The sequence below is a fragment of the Balaenoptera borealis genome, assembly GCF_965194805.1.
Source record: "Balaenoptera borealis genome assembly, chromosome: 7".
NCBI lineage: Eukaryota > Metazoa > Chordata > Mammalia > Artiodactyla > Balaenopteridae > Balaenoptera > Balaenoptera borealis.
Window position 1 is genome coordinate 16515799 of NC_138864.1, and position 17160 is coordinate 16532958.

The 17160-nt window shown below is 39.6% G+C and overlaps 1 protein-coding gene across 12 annotated transcripts in view; it reads right to left on the reverse strand.

Annotated features, from left to right (window-relative positions):
• Positions 1-17160, reverse strand: part of SUGCT (succinyl-CoA:glutarate-CoA transferase) — a 792254-nt gene that overhangs the window by 221941 nt on the left and 553153 nt on the right. The window lies entirely within an intron of this gene.

A 17160-nucleotide genomic window follows, 5' to 3' on the forward strand; every position in this document is an offset into this window, starting at 1 on the left:
CGGCATAACTTCTCAGATCTCGGAATAAAATTGAATACTTTCACTCTCATTTCTTGTTTCATATTGATTTTATCTTGGTACTTTTTTTTCACAGAAACATCCATCCAAAAACCCAGTTTCAAGAAGAAATAATGTAATCAAAAGGAACGTAGTACATTCAACACTGAAACCATAAACTGCCTTGAGCTAGCATTCCATGCTGTCCAATAGATATTGCTGTGTCCCTTAGAAAATGTTAACATCTTCTGGTACCCCTGTGCATTTATGGGGATGCCACAGCTGCCTCAGTATATAGATTGGGAACAACAATTATATGCTATTGTTCAAAATTTTGGTTCTATATCTTCTTTTAATTCAAAAATTAGACAGTATTAATATTGTTTTCAAAGTCAATGTTTTTAACTTACTTCATGTCTACCAGATTTTTTGCTCATTTTTTTTTTAAATCATAGGACTTCCTTCCATGGTTGTGGTCCCTCTTCCTGTAGGATAGTCATTAGAATTTCCATAGTCATCTGTTTATAGTAAATTCCCTTGGTTTTTATCTTCTTAGAAGTTACATTATTTTGCTCTCATTCTGAAAGATAGCTCTACTGGTTACACATTTCTAAGCTGACAGTTTTTTTCTTTTGGCACCTTGATGATATTATTCCACAGTCATGTGGTTTTCATTGTTGTTTCAAGAAGTCGGCTATTGGTCTAATTGCCAATCCTTTGTAAGTACAGATCTGCCTCGACTTAACGAGGCAGTTATGTCCTGATAAAGTCACCATAAGTCGCAAATGCATTTAATACATCTAACCTACCAAGCATCACAGCTGAGCCTCGCCTACCTTAAACATGCTCAGAACGCTTACGTTAGCCTACGGTTGGGCAAAATCTTCTAACATAATGCTGATTTTATAATACAGGGTTGAATGTTTCATGTAATTTATTGAATACTGAAAGTGAAATACAGAATGGTTGCCTGGGTACAGAATGGTTTTAAGCCTCTTGGTTGTTCACCCTCGAGATCTAGTGGCTGACTGGGAGGTGTTTGCTGCCGCGGCCCTGAATCACAAGACAGTATCTACTGCATATCACTGGCCCAAGAAAAGTTCAAAAACTCAAAATTCAAAGTACATTTTCTATTGAGTGCCTATCACTTTCATACCATCATAAATTGAAAAATCTTAAGTCTAAACCTAGTAAGTTGAGGACAAGTCTGTAATCTGGTTCTCCAGCCCCCGTCCCCCTCCCCCCAAGGCTCTGGGTGATTGAAAACTCTTCTCTATGTTTTTGGTTTTCTACCATCTTTCTAGGCCTCAACTGCTTTTTTATTTAATCTAATTTTTATGTAATCAATTGTGCCTTCAAAACTTCATGAATCTGAGGAATTAGGTCTTCAAAAGTTCTGGAAAAATCTCAACTATGATCAAATACTGCCTCTACCTATATACTCTCTATCTTCTCCTGGAACTCCAATCAGATATATATTGGCTAGACATCAGACTTGATCACTCTTATACTTGCTCTCTCTTCTTTGTCTCTCTGGGCTGAGTTCTAATTAACCTACTCATATCTATGTACCAGATCACAAATTCTCTCTTATGCTGTGTCTAATCTACCGTTTAATGTGTCTGCTGTTCAGCTATGATTATCCAGAGATGATTTGCACTTGTTTCATCCAAGTGAAGCACCAGCAAAATGGGACCACATTAAATTAAACTTCATGCTTTTAGATTTAGAGGTCCTGAATGGAATTAATTCCTGTCTTATATGCAGGATGGCAGGTATGTGGCTAAGACATCTTATGAGAGATTTTTTTCTCTCCACCTCTCCTGCAGAAGCCAAAGTCAAACAGGCCAGAATCCCTACTGTTTCCCTCTTCAGTCTTCCACACAGGTTTTAAATTTATTTTGTTGTTGTTGTTTTTCCCACCTAGTTCACCCACTGAGAATGCTGACTTTTGGATGTCCAAGGTTTATTCCGAAGTCCAACTTCCCACCTAGTGTGTGATTCAGGATTTCTGTCCTACCCCCATTTCTTATGACCCAGGAAGTTCAAGTTCTAAGCCCAAAGGTATCAGTCAGTGTACACTTCCATGCATGTGTGTCTTCTAATGACTTCTGTACCAGCAGGTTTTCTCTGCTCACATACTCCTCCACTTTGACAGAAACAGAGGTTCTTATGATGTCATCATGTCTTCTCTAAGCTATACTTTTCAGGCTTAATTTGCTACTCCAAAATTTCCCAATATTAATTAGCCTGGGGAATAAGTAAAATAACTATTAAATGAAAGAGAATATAATAGAATCCAGTGAAATATAAAGGTGATTTATGAACTTTAAAGTCAGGATATTAGACGTCCAGACTTACATCATGTATTTTTTATTTTTTGGCTGCACCTCGAGGCATGCAGGGATCTTAGTTCCCCAACCAGGGGTCGAACTCGTGCCCCCTGCAGTGGAAGCACGGAGTCTTAACCACTGGACCGCCAGGGAAGTCCCCAGACTTACATCCTCCTTGGCACTGGGACGTGTAATGAAATTATCCCAGAACCAGTTGCTATAAACTTTGGTGAAAGTTGAGAAAGTATTCTTTTCCCTCCAGCACGGGGGCCTGCAAAGCCCTATAAAAGGAACCATTCCAAGAGGTGATCAGCAGGGGGATTGTGTGTGCTGTCTTCACTTAGCATGAACCAAATAATTCCTTCCTTTTCAGGAATTATTCAACTGCCCCTTGGGAAAAGTGAGTTTTGATTAGTTCTAAGAACATGTCAGGAGGCTGTGAATGTATCATCTTTCTTGCTGGATTTAGTCCTCTCCTCCCAGGACACTCTAAAGACGCTAGGCAAAGTTCGGGTGTCCAGTCTAGGATGCATAACCTGATCTACTTTATTTAGTGAAATAGTTCTTGATCTTATTCAATATCGTGCAAGTAAACATTTTTCTTATTAATATCCATTAGTTGATCAAGAAATCATCACTTAAATGTGAATCACTGCCAACCACTCTCCTCTTTCAGAGAACAAAGTAACAAAAGAGTGTGAGAAGGGAAAAAGTCAGTTGGATGAAAATATAGCATGACCATAAAAAATTATGTGGACCCTTTGAGTGGGCAGAGTTTTCTAAGTGATGTGTCAAGGTTAGACAGTGTAAGCAGCATGAATGTAAAGAAAGGACAGGGGTGAGTGTGAGGAAATAGCCTTGCCTACCTCATACGGGGCAATGTGCATGCCCTGTCTCATTTTATCCATACAGAAGCCGAGTGGCATAGGTGTTATTATCTCCATCTCTTAGATGAAGAGGCAGACTTGGGAAGGTAAAATAACTTGATTAAGATCATAAATAGAGCGAAAAACTGGCACACACATGTCTCTCTGACAGCAGAGCCTACACTCTTTCTATCACATTATGCTGTCTCTTAAGTGTTCAATACCACTTCCCACTACAGTAAGATTCTAGTGTTCCTGATCTGGGTCCCACACAGATATAAGGGGAAGGAATCATTGGGGACACCAAATATTCCAAATGATTCAGCAATTTGTCATTTCTTCTGTTGGCTTGAGTGCTACCTAGAAGCTCGGGTATAGTAAGATGCAAGTAATATTTTATTGGGGGCTTCCTTTCTGCCTCCTTGATGGTAGTGTGTTGTAAACTCTACTTGGGATCTAGTGACAGTAAGACATCTCCTTATTTGGAGTTGTAAAATGTTCCCTTAGTAAGTCCACAGGAATATGAAGGACAGCAGGGTGTAACAAAGCATCAGCATCTGCTTCCTTAACAATCTCTTCTTTAATAAAGTCATGCGTGCCAAATGTGTTTAAGACTTGTTATCACTCTTGACACAGTATGATATAAGTTTAACCAGGAAAGGTTTTCAGCATCAGGAAACCACAGAGGAAATGATGTGGCACACACGATATCTAAACAGCCACAAAGCAGAACACCGCTTGATAAATGTGATTATCCAGTCCTCTACCATGAGGAAGCAATATCGTGTGTTTACTTTATGTCAGACGTTCCAGAGAACCATAGCCACCCAAGAGGCAATCAAGTGACAGTCCTATGGCTCCAGAAAGATCATGGATGCTGCATACCACATCCTCCTTGTACCTGATTCATCAATCACAAAATCAGCTCAGGTTCAGAAAACGACAGAACTGTTATGATAATTAGCATGTCTCTAAGCACAAACCGCTAAGGTGGTGGTTCTAAAATTCACTGAATTCTGTGTTTTCATTTTATATTTTGGTTGGGTTGTCACAGGAACTTGTGTTGGTGGGGAAATATCTTGCTTGCTGCAGGCGGATGCGGGTTTGCTCTAGGGCGAGAGATAAGGAGAACTATTTTAGGAAGGAGCCTGGATGACTATGGGGGGGGGGAGATGATAGTGATCAGTGTGAACAGGGTCACTGATAACTTTGTGGGCAGTTGACCCTTGGGATACACCAAGAGATTTTTTTTTATCATCCAGAAAGGGCTGAGTCTCACACACACACACACACACACACACACACACACACACACACACATAATTTTGGCTTGAATGAGCTGGAGCGTGGGATGGAGGGGTAGGGATGGTCATACATAGAAACTAAAACAGAAGAGACATGAACCCATTTGAGAGTTAGGCCTGAGCCCCTTTCAGACACATTTGTTTTCCCAGCTGACTTTTTGCATCCAGTGGCTCATAATTTCAATCACACATTATCAACCTGCCTTACAGGCACATTTTTCAGCCTGGATAGTCATAGCACTGTCACATCTCAATGGAGCAGCCAGAAGAGTGGTTCTCGCCTCTGGTTTGCTTAACTTGCGTATCATGGGAAACACTGTCTTATAATGCTAGCTGTGTGATCCATCTTCCTATTTATAACCTGGCTTTATCTTTTGGAATTGACACTTGACACTACTATCCCGATTTGGTCATTTTGCTTCTGCTCACAACGAAGACTTTCCTTCAAGCTGAACCCTGAGGTCAAATACACATCTTGTTTAGCCCAGTCCTTGAAACAAACCTTATATTGTATGTAGTAGCCACTCAAAGATATCGAGTCCTAATGCCTGGAACTTGTACACGTTACCTTATTTGGAAAAAAAGAGTCTTTGCAGATGTGATTAAATGAAGGATTTTAAAATGGCAAGATTACCCTGGATTATCCAGGAGGGCCCCAAATGCTATCACAAGTGTCCTTGTAAGAGACAGGCAAGAGGAGACAACACCAACACCTACAGGGAGGTGGCAATGTGACCAGAGAGGCTGAAAATGCAGTGAAGTGGCCACCAGCCAAAGAACACCTGGAGCCACCAGAAGCTGGGAGAGGCAGGGGAAGATCCTCCCCTACAGCTGTCAGAGGGCCTGGGGTTTGTGTCAAACACCTTGGACCTGGAACTGTGAAAGAATAAATATCTTGCTTTAAGCCACCCGGTTTGTGGTAATCGGATACAACCACCCTAAAATACACAGTATCTATCTCTTGAGTTAATCCAGGTAGACCGTCAGGAGCTAGAATTCTCAGTTTAGTTCATGCACCCGAATCTAAACATCAACATTTTGCCTGATCTTTATAAATCTCATTTATAAAGCCAAATGAGACTCAGAGTTTCTACATAAAGGAGACAGGAATATTTTGAGCAGCATGCAGCCATGCTTCAATCAACTAGATGGTATTTGACTGAAATTATTTTCATGAGGGAATATTTTTTAATCCTATTTTTGCACACTTTGGGTACTAGTTTTGCCACTTGCAATAACCTGGTAGAAACTTAAACCTACATACTATTTCCACATCAAATATTTCTTTCTTCCACTTCAGTGATCTGTTTATGCAAATTGCCTGACCTCAGGTACAGGTTGGTGCTTCGTGGGGGAATGTGCACCATATAAACGAAGACGCTTATTATCCTGCCTATTTTGGTTCATTTGTAGGACGCAGTTATTTACTGATGACTCGCAAATATTGACTTTCTCAAGTTTTTCCTCAATGTATGAAGGCATGATTTGAGATGACTGTATAAGATATTTATAAAGTCTTAGACAGCTTTTGGCACACAGTAAGCATTAAATACATTTAGCTGTAATTATTATTATTGTTGTTATTATTTTGTTATATAAAGCCTTCTTAATGAAGCCGTCTCCCTTGGGTAACAAACACATGAATTGGACGTACAGAACAGCATTCTAGTGAAACAGCTATATTCTGAGGTGTCGTATTTTACTTACATAAGGTAAAAAAATATATATATTCAAAGAAGTTGTAAAGCTCCCTTTTTTCCCATAGGTGAGGCCTTCAGGAAACTCCTCTTTTCTTTAAGCTCCATTTAATCCTAAACAAATATACTTAATAGGCGAAAAGCCATGCTAGTTAAACATAAGCGATAAGATTCTATACGCCTAAAGCAACAATGAAATACCATATTTTATTGGCAACCTTTGTAAATATGTATATTCTTAAACAAGGAGGTACCTTTCAAGGGTGAAAGGAGACACATAATTTTTACCTTGAAGGTAAAGATCTAAATGTATATATCTTTTTGAGAAGGTTTTAGTCTACATATATATGAAGAACTTAAAAAAATACATCATTTGACCAAGTAATCCTAATTCGGTGCCTCTGTTCTAAAGAAACAGTTTTTTAAAAGGAAAAAAGCCTCACACGTAAAAATGTTCACCTCAGCACATTGTAGCATTATCAAATTGGTAATAACCTAAATCTTCAAATACAGAATAATAAATAACAATACAAATATACAGGCAGCTATTAAAATTATGTTCACAAAATTGTTTAACGACACAGGAAAGTTAAAAATGCAGGATACAAATTTGTATGAAGAGAGTCCCAAATATTAAGGGAAAACAAAGAATGAAAGGAAATATACCTCACTTACTTTGTACACAAGTGTCTAGAACCTCAGCATTCCTAGGGTATGCAAAATTCTCTCTCTGCCTATTGCAATGAAATATTTCATCGTTATGACTCATGCAGAACTAGATAAAAAGGTTATATTAGGGCTTCCCTGGTGGCGCAGTGGTTGAGAATCTGCCTGCCAATGCAGAGGACACAGGTTCGAGCCCTGGTCTGGGAAGATCCCACATGCCGCGGAGCAACTAGGCCCGTGAGCCACAATTACTGAGCCTGCGCGTCTGGAGCCTGTGCTCCACAACAACAGAGGCCGCGATAGTGAGAGGCCCGCGCACCGCGATGAAGAGTGGCCCCCACTTGCCGCAACTAGAGAAAGCCCTCACACAGAAACGAAGACCCAATACAGCCATAAATAAATAAATAAATAAAATTTAAAAAAAAAAGGTTATATTAAATTTATAGTGACACTGTCAAGAATCAAAGTTTGAAAACCTCAGTTCTCACCTGAACAGGATGATTAATTTGGAAGAAACCACACCTATGTGGAAGAATATGGTATTTCTTGCTGAGCCCCAGCACAGCTACCAGATATGAAGGGCATAACTGAATGTTTTCAATGGAATGGTCTACATTTGTCAAAGTATGAGTGTAGGATGAAAAAGAACTCTAAAGGCCCTTGGGACTCACCTAAATGAAAAGTGCTTACGAAAGAGGAGAGCAGTCCAGTGGGCCAGATTCTATTGCTGAAGATGAAGAAGGTTGCCTGGAAAATAGTTTCCAAAATGTTGCAGCTTTATATCCACTGAGACTTTGCATTCTGGGAACTAGATTTTGCATTCAAAAATGAATTCATATCTCTTGGATAAGCCAAAGAATAACTTCCAGGGGACAGCAATAATAAATTTCCTACTAAAGAAATCATGGCATGGAAAAGTATACTTGCGAAAGGCAAAAAGAATCTCAAAGGTCATGAAATCCTCGTATGGAAAGTTACTGCCTTAGCTAACAGTGAGCAAAGGAGTCACTAACAATAACATGATACCATCCTACTAATCTATTATTTAGTATTTGACAGCCCACAGGGGCCTCACCTGTTTCTCCAAACACAATATACACAGTCAGTGCAGCCCTTCAATCACACATACTGCTCTGTCTCAAGAGCTTTGCTTAAGCACCTCATCCATCTTTCACCTGCCATGCAAGTGTTGTGCCTTGTTTATATATCATTCTTTGTTTTCTTAGTGCACAGGCTTTTGGCTGTAAGCATTAAACCCTCCCCTGATGATCAAACTTGTTCCTCGCATGGAAATGCTTATTCCAAGCAGCACCTGTGTAGTCCATTATAGTGTGTTGCCACCATGGTGGTGGCGAGCCAACCCAACGCCAAGGTCCTCCAGAAAAAAACCCTGGCAACTCAGCTGGTAGATTACTGCACGGTTGTGGAGCCTCAGCTTCTCTTTTACCCCGCTCTAAAGGTAATCTCACTCCATGAACTATTATGCTGGAATATAAGATGTTGACCTTTATAGACATCTAAAAAAGAGTTTAGAAACTGGGGCGTGCAGATTAGTCTGTATTAGGTAACAATTGCCAGTATTTAATAAGTGCTTACTGTGTGCCATGCATTTTGCATGGATTAGTTCCTTTCACTGTCTGTTAGCCCCATTTTACAGACAAAGAAACTGAGGTACAGAGTCTATGTAATTTGTTAATGTCACCCAGCCAGTTTAAATGGCAGAGCTGGGATATGAATTGGGAGCGCCTGGTGTCAGAGCCAAAGCTGCCAACCCCTGTTCTATACCGTCTTCCACTTACTGCCTTCCTGACTATAAAGTTAGCTATTATTTTTCACCAGGAGTTGCTTGCTGCCCCTCTCTGTAAAGTTCTATACTCTCCTTACTCCCTCTGGCGGTTCCTTGCCTAAAAAATTTATTGTCACAAATCAACACTGTCAAAGGGTTTGAGGTAGTAGAAAATGGAGGAAAATCCAATTTCTCCATGGAAAGAGTCTGGGACTTCCATCAAGAGCACAGCAATTCCGGGAACTAGAGACCTGGATTAAGTTTGTGGAGAAATAGGATTGTAAGGTAGGTATAAACGATTAATTATAGGATTCAAGCGATTATTTCTAGGAGGGAGCATATCAGCCAAGCACTAGGACAGAAAGTTCTGGTAAATTCTAATAGTTAAAAGAGAGGGCTTCCCTGGTGGCGCAGCGGTTGAGAATCTGCCTGCCAATGCAGGGGACACGGGTTCGAGCCCTGGTCTGGGAAGATCCCACATGCCATGGAGCAACTGGGCCCGTGAGCCACAATTACTGAGCCTGCGCGTCTGGAGCCTGTGCTCCACAGCAAGAGAGGCCGCGATAGTGAGAGGCCCGCGCACCGCGATGAGGAGAGCCCCCCGCTTGCCACAACTAGAGAAAGCCCTCGCACAGAAACGAAGACCCAACACAGCAAAATAAATAAATAAATAAATAAATATTAAAAAAAAAAAAAGAGAGAGAGAAGAAACAAATGGAAAGGTTTGGAAAGGCTGTGGGAAAGGACAGGTCTCTACCCTATCGTCTTCCATGACTCTTAGTGTGTCATACTGGTCACCTACTTAATAGGTAGGATTTTAATCTAGAAGAAAATACTTTTACAAAGAAAAGTCTAAAGAGACTAGATCTTAATTATTCTCACCACACACAAAAAAAGAAATGATAATTATGTGACGTGTTAGAGGTGTTAGCTAACACTACAATGGCAATCATAGTGTCACATATAAATGCACCAAATCAACATGTAGTACACCTTAAATGTTATATGTCAAATACATTTCAATTAAAAATGAAAATAAATAAAACAAGATCAGATTTTTTTAAAAAAGGAAAGAAAAAAGTGAGCAAGCAGGAACTCAAAAGATTAAAAGATTAAATATGGGTAAGACTTCTAAGCTGGTCCCTCTCTACCAGGACAGAAAATGAATTGTATCATTTAGATATTAGCATTCTAAGAAGAAAGTTTCAGATAATACATATCTGTAACAGAATACTCTAAAGAAAGGTCTCCCATTTTTCGATCATCCATTCATTCATTTACTCATTCACTCCTTCGCTTACTTAGGCTGAAGTGTGCTCTTGATCAGTGCTTCAAACCCTAGCCTGCAGAAGATCCCCTGGAGAGCTGGTTTAGGAGATTTACATTTCTGAGACTACCTTCCTAACACGCTCCCAGGTGATGTTGTTGCTGCCAGAACACACCTTGAGTAGCAAAACTCTATATAACTGCATGAGAAGACCACTGGATGTGCACATCCTGGGAGGGGAAACAAGGCCAGGCTGCAGTGACCGGGGGAAACCGGAGCTGGAAGGAGTCCACAACAGCTCCCATCCGAGAAGGCACTGCTCCGGTCAAGCATGTCTCTCAACCACTCTGAGTCCTTTTAGAGTTTTAACAGGGCTGTAGAAATGGGCTCCTGGCAAATGCAGCCAAAGGCGCTTTTTATCATGGCAGAATAGATGTTTAAAAGGATTTTCCTTTTGTTTTCTCAAACCTTAAATAAAATGAGTTTGTTAATGTTTTATCTGTTTCCAATTTGTGTTTTTTGTAAATAAAGGATATCGAGTTGATTCCAATAGAAGTCTGGCTTTCATGCATAGGAGAGAAACATACATATGTTTTGTATGTATAAATTTATATATACATATATATACATATACTCTGTATAACATGTCATATGCATAATAAACATATATATTACACATACAATACATATTCAAATTGCATTGTACTGACTTCAGAGGAGAGATTAGTAAACCACTTGCTGTACTTGGATCTCAGATTCCAGGCCATTGCATTCAGCCAGCCCCAGATCTTCTTAATAGGAGAGAGGAAGGACCAAGTATGCCACATAGACACAAATAGGCTCAGATGTGGCAAAAGCCATCTGTGTCATGTCCTCCCACTTGCTAGCGCTCCCATGTGAACAAATCCTCCTCGTATGTTTTGATTTCTCAGGTTAAGAGAACAACATCGTCAGTCATGTGCTCATTTTTTTGCCTCAGTTGAGAGTTAAGTCTAGTGCTCAAGTGATCTCATCCCAGGCCCTGGCCCTTGGAATAAATATCTTTTCATTTTCTTTGCATGGTGCCTGGTCTTTTTCTTATTTTAATTTTGTTTTGTTGCCCATGTGTTTTGTTACCAACTGCTTTGAATCCTTTAAGGAAATAGACAGGAAATACATAAATATTGATGCATTTATTGATTCACCAACAGCTGCCAAGTGTCTATTAAGCGATAGGTACTGGGGATGAAGAGGGGGAAGATCTCCTATCATGAAAATGCAAAGAGAAAATAGACGATTGCTATGTGTAGTGGTTAAGGGATCAATATCCTCAATGTATGTCTCAAGTAATGGGCTATAGTATGTTATTCAATAAAAGGAAAATCAGTTATTATTTGTCTGAAGGAACACGGTCAAATAAATGTAGACTTCCACATGTGAGCTTTTTAGAACTAGAAGCCAAGCATCTTTTAGGAACACCTAGTTTTCTCTGTCTTCATTGGCATGATAGATCATTGAGCACCATTTTTATAAAGTGTACAAAACTATTAAAATGAATATGCGTATGATCTCTGTAGTTCCCTCTCTGAGCCAAGAAACTTCAGAATGTTGACCTTCTGGGAAAGAGGATTAAATTATCCGTTTGGTCTGTTTGGACCAGTTTCCCAAGTGATAGATGTAAAGTAGTACCTTTCAGGGATTTGCGATTTGTTTTAGGTCAGCTTGAGGAGGCTTTAAAAATGCTAAGAGGATTTTTGATTGTTTTGTTTTGCTTTGTGTGTCAAGGGCCAACCTAATCACAGCTGGTTTAAGCATGGCCAACTTAATCATCGCTGGTTTAAGCAAGGCTAACCTAATCACCACTGGTTTAAGAAAGGCTAACACCAAAGCCACTCAGGAACAGACACACTAGCTGTCTCTGTCTGCACTCATCCGCCAGGAATCTTACACGTTTGATTCACACTTGTACTCTGGTGCATTGTTATCATGCCCGAGCCTGTGCATTCTAGTATGCTGAAAACCGCATGAAGACTTGGATTCACTTTTTCCTTAACTTTCATTTCTCTCATTCATTGGATGAAGGAATCAATAAATAAATCACTGAGTCTTGCCCATCATTCATTGGCTGTCAATCCAGGAAGAAGCAACTCTATGTGGTTGGTCACTAAGAGTGACATTGTGAGCCCAGGTGTCTCTCCTCTAATGCTACTTGCTGAAATGAAGCCATCATCAAGGTTTATGTACAAAATAAAGGGTGAGCCCTCCCCAAATCTGACTTACTTTCCTCATGAAGTTCATTCCTTGTAAGGAGAAACTCTTGCCTTGGCAGGACAGTTGCACATAGCCTGCGTTCCAGACTCACCAGCTGTACAAGGGGTGAAACTTCTGTGCCCAGGGTTGTGGGGAACAGAACACTCTCTGGCCCTTTGCCACACCCTGGCCCAGGACCTTCACAGCATCCATACTGCAACTCATCAGACCCAAGAGAGACCTGCTCTGATCCTGCCTCCAGAAGGTCCTGTTCAGAGGACCATGAGCATCTTAAGAAAATGCAGATTCATCAGAGCTCCTTCAGGGCCACTATATCTGGAGCGGAGAAACATGTGGTTTTAGAATGGTCATTCCATCTTCTGTCTCTGTTGATGCGACTCCAAAACAACCAGTGGAAAAGTGAAAATTTCATTTTCATGCAATTGGTTTGACTGCTTGGTTGGAATTGACTATATTTGGTCTAAAACTGACTGTTTTCTCATTGAATGAGCCAACATTCCCAAGGAGCATTTAAATGAGCTCTGTCGTCACAGCATGGGAATGGCTGAGCCCTGCACCAAGGTCTATTTTCACTTGATTATATGTGTACTTATTATACAAAAATAGAGCAAAAATATGATTCTGCCAAGAGACTCTCCTACATTATAGTATAAGAGTGAGCTAGGATTTCTTTAAATTGAAGAGCTGCATGCTTGTTTTCACAGCTGTCAGCCTTCTTTCTGTTTAATTTTTTCCCCAATTGGTGTTATTCATTGTGGTTAATATTTAGGAGAATTTACTGGTAGCAAAATGTGCTTGTTGGCAACCCAAAAAGAGGAAGTCCTCTACTCTGTCAGTTTGTGGTGGATGGAATTGTTCATATAAAATAAAAATTGACTGGGAAAATGACCCCAAACACAGGCCAGCTTTCTTTGTATTTAAGCGGATAGGTTTTCTTGGTCATAGGCTTCTACAAGGCCTGCTTTCATCCTGGAACAGAATTATATATGCAGTTCTAAAATCTCTCATGAAAGGGCCATCTTGAAATGCTTCCAACTCTCGAAGTCTCATTGGGAATCGTATTTTCTACTTCAAGCTACGCAAAACAAAATTTCAAAAGCTTCCACCCCTTCACAGATTGTACACATATGCCTAAACAGTGATAGAAGAAACTTGATTCCCACTGTAGCAACTGCAAACCAGAGGACACTCCTTTGAGGCAAAGAATGTCCAGGTTATAGGAATGGAATGAAGCCGCTGAAGAAAATGGTCAGTTATGGAATGTTCTGTGCATAAGTATGTCCATTAACTAAGAAATGAACTGAAATTACTAATGGATTTCATAACGGCCACCAAGAAGCTGCCAGTTGGCTGCAGCTTGGTGACAGATGGTAGTGACTGATCTGGACTAGATTTGACCTAGAGACAGTCCATCATTTATTAAATTGCAGTCCCAAATAAAATTCCCTGCATTGCAGCATTTTACCATTATGTCTCACAGTGAGATGCACTGATAGCATTCCTTATCTGCCACCGCTGTTGCAGACAGCAAACTATTCAAATGGTTTCCATGTAACACTCAGTAAAGAAAGTCCATAATGCCTCTCAAGAGATGGAGAAAAAAATGCAGCTTGAATGAGTGCCACTTGAGCGAGGTATAGGATGAAATGAAAGCACCGTTTTGTGCTAATCTGGTTTGTTACCTCCTGGCACCAAGATTTACCCCTCAGCTTTTTTTTTTTAATCAAGCGTTCTCATTTACACAGCAACTGACAGGTAGTGACTGTTTTGGTTCTGCTTTCACCCATCAACACATCCTCAGAGTGAAGAAAGCTGCTGCAGACCGGCTCCAGGACCTGCCTATTTAGGGCTCTTGCATAAACAGTCACTCAAGTGGGCACATCAAAAGCCCCAATTACTGTCACCAAACTCATTGTTGGAGTATTTGGGAAAATGAACCTTAGCTGTGCTTTTGGAAGCTCAAGTTCATAAAGACCAGAAGGGAAAAAATTTCTATTGCTATAAATCCAGGTAGAACCTAGAAAGACATAGAGAAAATACAGGTCTGTTTTAAAATCTTTTATGTAACATGTGATAGACCTTCCTTTGTGTTGTCAAAACACCATGTAGCTTCTTGTTCTATTTCAAAGATGACAGGTAAAAGATGAGCTTTAATATAAGATATATGCATTCAAGAAGCAAAATGTAACATAGATAAGTGGTATTTGGTCACAGTAAGGTTACGTTTTACTTGTTTCAAAGAAAGAGAATACTACTATTAACAAAGCTTATACTTAACACATTACCCTAATCTTTTTATTAAAAAAAAAAAAAAAAAACCCAAAAACCAAAAAAAACTTCCTGTTTAGCTGGAAGAAGCCTGAGTAATAAATGCTATAGTCTCTGTTCTCACACGTGTCCACTGAAAGGCCCCAAACGGTAGAGAGGAATAAACAGGGATCCCTCAAAGATTTGGGGGAAAATCCTACAGGGGCTGACCATGGATAAAATTTCTTTGTACTCTCACACCTTACCCTAAAACTGTATTCAAATTTTGCATTTGACTCTACTGCATATCCATTTTTCTATGGATTAAAAAAATACTATTTAACATTACCTCACTATATAAAATTAATGCTCTAAGCAGTTGTGACATCTTTATCCTATAGCCTTGTGAACCCCTGCCACGTCCTCTTGTACCTCTGGATATTTCTGTGCCAAACTTTGACAAACAGAGATCTAACCCAAGTTGCTCAGTTAATAGATAATACTCGAGCCCCAAGAGTTTGTGACTTAACCAAGTCACATGCCTCGAAAATCACATGAGATTAAGTGACTTGCCCAAGGTCACACATAGCAGTAGAGAGACTGGAATCTAGATTTACGACTGTCACACCAGCATTGCATGTGCCTTGTGTGGTAACCAAAGGCTGCCTCGGACATTTCATCTGAGCTTGCGTGTCCTTGCACTAGAACTCCATGCCTTCCTATTTCAGGAGCTTGATTGCCTCTTGCCTCAACTTGCCCATCAGGTTTTCTTATTTATCCCCAATTCTCCCTCTGTATTCACCCAATTCTCAATCTCATTCTGCTTTCAGGTTTTCTGTTGTGATCTTTGGTAACTCTTTGCCTGACCCAGTTTTCAGCTTTGCTGTTCTTCAATCGGTGGCTTGTAGAGGTCCCATACATCTCGAGGCCCCATGACACATGGCTCTTCAGGGCTAGCTCCAGCTGGGTATGTTAACAAAGGGACCAAAGTGGGAAGAACAAGAGGAACCAAAAGCTCCCAAGGGAGATTAGAAATGGAGAAATCGACTGGATGCAAACACCAGACAGCTAGAGCAGCAGAAGAGTTCATGATGATGATGAGGACGATGATGATGATGACGATGATGACGATGACAGATGAAGCAAAGAGCCTGGAACAGACTGGGAAATAGACTGGGATACAGAGGACCGGAGAACAGGGAAGGGAAAGAATTGCCAGGCAGTCTCACAAAGAATAGCATGAGCGAAGGCCCACATGCCAGAGAGCAGGGTACAGCCAATGCCCTAATGGAAGCCCTGCCTGGTAGAAGGCAAAATGGGATGGAGTCAGTGGGGGAAGACGAGCTTAGGAGGCTGACAAGTGCCAGATCATGTATGGCTTTGTAGGCTGTGTTAGGGAGCTTGGACATTATCCTAAGGACAAGGAAGGGATATTAAAAAGTTTAAACATGCAGTAAGTCAGTGAAATTTGCATTTTAGGAATGCTGCCTAGGAATTCTCCAGATCAACCTTAATTGCTGAAGGAACCATATTCAATCACCTTTTCAAAGTGGTCTCCTTTCATATCAATGGGTTGTTTTTTTCTTTAAAATTTTATATAGTCTTTGAGAAGGAAGAAATATTTTTGTAGTCTCTAATATTATAAGAACTTGTTCCCAGAGTTTGTGGCAATAGTGTGGACACTGGCTCAAACACAAGTATGTGGAATCCATTTCAATAAGTATTATTTAAAATACTCAAAGTTCTTTCACTGAAAAAAAATGTCACTGCAGAATCACTTAAAAATGTTTACGTATATACCTAAATCTCCAAACTGCAGATAGCAATTTTAAATAGAAGACCAAAAGCTGTACTATTATTAACCAGCCAGAAAACCTAGCAGTTCATTTATCAGAGAAAAAAAGTGTATAAATGCTTGACAGATGAAGGCAATAGCCATAATGTTATGACTTTATTTGTATTACATTATATAGACAAATCATGCCGACCCATCGGCCTCAAGTTACTACCCAGTTACCTATGGTAACAGATATTTTCCTCATTACTTAATAATACCAAATCTCAAATAAGTATCACAACATGAAAAACAGATGTTAAAATGTGACACTCAAGGTCAGGTTACATCAAATACTTGTTAATTTTTAAGTGCCTGGTTACTTCCCAAGAATTGTTTCTGAAAATTTTCACAAGATTTTGTTGGATTTGGTTGCAGGGGTTAAGAGTCTTAATACGTACAAAAGACACAAATACGAACTTGACTTGTTATTAATCAAAGTAGCAATAAAACAGGGAGAAACTGGTTTTTATACTAGAAGGCTCACTACTTTGCATGAAATGTGATTTTACACAGATGACCGAAATCAAGGGCATAGTTTATATTTTTAGTTCGATAACTTTCATTTGTATTCTCCCCTTAATATTTCAAATAATTTTAAATTATTAAAGGCATGACTCTCATTTTAAATAGAAAATAACTTTTCATTATTATGTAGTTACAGATGATAGTTTTCAAAATATATAAATAAAAAAGGGGATATAATCAAAATATATAAATAAAATCAAAATACATAAATAAAAAAGAGGACAATAGAATTCTCCTTATGGCACCACCCTCAGTAAACACCTCAAATAGAAAGTTAGTTTCGGGTTTTTTTCCTCTGTATTCATATATATATATATTTTTTTTTCCTGGAGAAATGGAATCAAAACAGCAAAGATCTTTCCATGCCAATTAATCTTCATCAACA